At 46.3% G+C, this 4,670-nt stretch overlaps 1 long non-coding RNA gene across 1 annotated transcript; it reads left to right on the top strand.

Moving 5' to 3' along the window:
• On the top strand, positions 1-4,670 carry LOC118533704 (uncharacterized). The gene is made up of 4 exons (XR_004916345.2): positions 1-103; positions 273-383; positions 613-832; positions 2,382-4,670. It is a non-coding gene; the product is annotated as an uncharacterized LOC118533704 (long non-coding RNA).

Genomic DNA, 4,670 nt, shown 5'->3' with positions numbered 1-4,670 from the left:
CGGAACAAGCTGCAGCCACAGGTGAAAGCAGCCACAGAGAACATCAGGCTACAGGACTTCACGTCCTTGGATGGAAAATCTCCACCCATGCCAGGGGAACCAGGTGAGTCAAGAGGCTGAAGTCAGGAGTAGATGCCCTTCTCAATACCAAGAAGCGCTCACTGCCTCCCATTCCAGGGCCTGGTTCAGGCTCATCTCTCCGGATTCCTAGCATGATTCTAGCACTTTCAGAGACTGTGGGCGCTGCCTCATGCTTCCTGCATTCCTTGCAGCACAGCAGGACCAAAAGCTGCCCCAGGATGGCCCCTGGAAGTTTTTCTGCCTGGCAATGACCCTGATGTTGCTTCTGCTAGTCCTCATCCTCGGTGTCGTCCTGGCTGAGGGTAAGGTGTTGAGTCAGTGGGAATGGGTGATCACATGGACCCAGGCCCCCAAACCACAGGGCTGGGGCAGAGATGGGTCAGTAGGGGGTGGCTGGATAGCATTGCTGGGCTTAATGATTCTAGAAAGAAACTGCCCTCCTTGTCTCAGCCTGTAATTTGGGGAATGGGAAAAGAACTGTGTGTTGAAAGGTCTAGAGCATATCAGCATGTGTTTCTTCTACTACTGCAGTTCTTCAACCAGATGCAAGAAGAACTCAAGCAACTGGACATCAAATATGAGTGCTGAATGGAACGGAGGGCTTCTTTCCCACCCCGCACACCACCAGGTCTTGATCTGCCTTTCTCTTTGGGCCCCTTAGTTGTGCAGGGTCTGGCAGATGCTGGGCACAAGAAGGACATCACGTGGGGAGAGGTGTTCTGGCAAATGGAGGCTCTGCGGGCAGGCAACGGTAAGGAGATGGGCAGGTTGGGTGGTGGGAAGTGGGAGTTTGGAAAGGAAGGTTGTTCTCTTGGGCACTGTTGATGCTAGTGGTTCTTGCAGCACATGAGTGTGTGTAGGGTTGTTTTAATCGACCCTCCATGAGGGTTGATGTTCATATAAAGTTTGAGGCCCCCTTCATGGCATTACTCTGCCATCTGATAATGCCCAGCTCTTGAATGAACAAATGGGAAGCTACTGTGCTCACTTTTGCCCAGTGGCAAATATGCACAGGTTTGAATCATTTCACTGGAGGCTTTGTTCAGTGGCCAATGCAGCCCCTAGCTCCAATAGAGCCGACTTCTTTCCCCTTCTCCAGAATCCTCCTGTGAGCCCTGCCTGGAAAACTGGATGGCATTCCAGGGCTCCTGCTATCTATTTTCCACAGAGCAACAGGACTGGTTCGAAGCCAAGGGTCACTGTGCTGAGAAGGGTGCTCACTTGGTCATCATCAACAGCCAAGCAGAGCAGGTGGGAAGGTGGGGAGGGGTGCTCTGGGGACCCGTCAAGTCATTGCAAGCTCATGTCCTTGTCCCCTGTAGAATCTAGTGCAAATCCTTCATTCTGCCCTTCATAATACCCTTCCACTGCCTTAGCATGCAGTATTGGTCAGGATTCAGTCTTGCTTCTGGGTGATTCTTCATGCTGGTCCTTCTGTCTGGAACGCTTCTTTCTATCTACATCGACAACTCCTACTCCTTCTCTATCAGATCCAATTTTGTCCTTCAACATCCTTCCCACCCCCTCTTCCTCAACACTGGACTGTGCTGCCAGATTCCTGGTTCATCTCCTCTAACATGAAGAACTCCCAGGCTAGGGGTGGTTCTGACTCTGCGTCGATAGTGCCAGGAACCAGATTATACACACTCATTATGGTTCAGTGGACTCAATATTTGTCAGTGGAACCCAACTGATTACCAGAACACTTTCTAAGGGGACAGTGTCCACATTTCTCACCCTGTAAACCATGCTCTTGAATAATCCTAACTACCTCTTAACCAGTGCTCAGCTAGGACCCACACTGGGTTCTTGAGACTCTGGACTCCGGGAAACAAACTGAGGGTTACAGAAGGAAGGGGGTGGGGGGATGGGGTAGCTGGGTGATGGGTATTAAGGAGGGCATGTGTGGTGATGAGCACTGGGTGTTATACGCAATTAATGAATTGTTGAACACTACATTAAAAACTAATGATGTACTAAATGCTGGCTAACTGAACATAAAAAAAAAAAGAAACTTCAGAAAATCCTAGAAGGCACCTGCCATTGTTATCCCAATTTTATAAATGAAAAGCCTAAGGGCCATAAGTGTTCATAATTTGCTGACCACATAGGTCATAATAATGGTGGAAACGGAGATCTACGCAGAGCTTTCAGCCTATTTCAGCCAAGAATGCTTCTTTGGACAACATCCTTGCCCAAGGGGTCCCCTAGGTCTTAGCCCCTTTCAGGGACTGCTTCCACCGCCATTCTCACCTCTGGCTATAGTCTTTCTTGACTTAATCTGCCTTCTTCTCATGCAGAAATTCCTGAGTCCAAAGGAAAATACTGGCTACTGGATTGGCCTCAGGAAACAGTACCCAAAGGGCATTCACAAGTGGCAAGATGGCTCAGCGCCTACCTTTGTGTGAGTGTCCCTGTTGGGACTCAGAACACCTGAGCTCGTCTGTCCCATTGGATCTTGAAGACATCTTCCCACAGATTCCCAAACTGCTTCAAGTGTCTGGTTTTGGCCAAAACCAAACTGACTGTCATATTTCCTATTGTCATGCTTAATGTTATTTTGTTAGCTGCAGAAGGGTGTGTGTATGTGTGTGTGTGTGCGTGTGCGTGAGTGGGTGTATAGATGATAATTAAACAACATTAAATAGGAAGTTCTTTATTGTAGGAAGTGTTGGTGTCTTTAGTACATTGAAGAGAATCATACACTTCGAGGAGGGAGTAGGCAGTGTGTGATGTGCCAAGCTTATTGAGATGCACATCTCATCTGGATGTATCTGGAGCCTCTAGTGTCCTACAAAACACACTCGAGGAATCACTGCCCAGGGGATCCAGTCCTAACCCCTCTACATATGATTCGATGACCTCACATTCTGGTCATCGTCTGTTCTTGAACTTTTTTTCAAGTCCACACACTTTTCCAGAACTTCACGCTTAGATTCCTGGCCCATCTCAAGTGCATCTGCTTGCCTTAATTTCCACCTCTTCTGCCTCAGCTCAGTTCAGGATGATTGCTATATATTCTATACTTAGTCTTACCCTCATGAACTCATGTTCTTGTCAAGTTCAAGGGGCCATCTTCCTAAAACATGCCTTTGATATAGTTTTAGGAAACACCTAATTCCTCAATGTCAAATGGATAACCCAGAATCTTTAGATGTCACCTTTCAATGCCCACGCAGTGGGTTCCATTCACCTTTACATTCTCATCTCCTACACTCCCAAGGGCTCTCCACCTCCTTGCCACAGCTATGTGACAAATGACTCATCTTTTTGAACACTGTCTTGCATCTGATCTTTCTGTTTTTTCTCCCGCTGTGTCATCTGTCTAGAACACATTTTATTGGCTTGGTGAGCTACAATATGTGTGCCAAGCTTCATAGAGGAATCCATCCTTCGCCCAGAATGAATTAATCCAGCTCCCTTAACACTATGTAGAGTTTTGTGGCTGAGTTAATTATGATCTTCCTTTGCAGGCATCCAACTAATTGATCTGTCTCCAGTACCCAGTACAGGGTTTGGTACACAGCAGATGCACAATCAGCTGTTTTGGAATGAATGAATGCATGAGTGTTGTAAACATTTCAAGGAATGTTTAGGAAAGAGGGTGTGGGATGCTTTGACAGTCTTAGCACCTATTATATACCAGACATTCAAATGCATCATGTCCTGAAACTTAATCTCAGAGATCCAGGGATGTTAAAGTCATTTGTCCACTTTGGCCTCATTTATTTCATTTATAATGCAAGAAGTTGCAGCAGATGATTATTTTAAAACAGTGGTGCTCAGAAGGTGGTGATTTTTCCCTACAGCTATCTGGTACTGTCTGCAGTATCTTTGGTTGTCACAATGGAGAGTGGATGCTGCTGGCATCTAGTGGGTAGAGACCAGTGATGCTGCCCGATATCCTACAATGCACAAGACGTCCCCCACAACAAATAATGATAAGGCTCCCAATGTCAATAGTTCCTTCATGTAGAAACACTTGTTATAAGATATGGCTAGGATATTTTACTTTTAGGGATTTCTCACATATCCCCAAGGCTAGACCCTCCCCTGGTAGCCTTATCCTCTTCTGGGATCTTAACGGTGAGAAACCCATCTGGGCATGGCTCGGTGTGGCTTGCCCCAGTACTGTGGCTAAGGGACTTGGCTGATGCTTGTGTGTGTTTTCACAGCAACTGGACTGATACCAAATCTTCTGACTATGACTGTGTTTTCATGGAGAAATCTGGCTCCTGGTCCTCTGATATATGCCATGTGTTCTGGTATCATTGGATCTGTGAGAAGCCACAGGTCTGCTGAGCCTGCTCCCTTTCCTCTGTCTGCACTCTTGGGAAAAGTGACCTCATAACAATTCCCCAACTTTTCTGCAGAAAAGGGGGTTTCCTGAAAGCCCCAGTCCTCTTGGTAGCATCTTTCCCCTTTCTTGCCTCTACTTCTAAATGCTGTTGAGGAACATGAGAAATGACATCAGGATGGAACAATGAGCAAAATATATCGTGTAGGACTTTCTACAAGACAAATAATCTAGTTTTTAAAAAATGACATAAATAAAAGCAAATGTCGTATTGTTAGAAAATAAAAGAACC

This window comes from Halichoerus grypus, chromosome 1, assembly GCF_964656455.1.
Source record: "Halichoerus grypus chromosome 1, mHalGry1.hap1.1, whole genome shotgun sequence".
Lineage (NCBI taxonomy): Eukaryota > Metazoa > Chordata > Mammalia > Carnivora > Phocidae > Halichoerus > Halichoerus grypus.
Note: the sequence above shows the minus strand (reverse complement) of the source record. Positions and strands in the feature narration are given on the sequence as shown.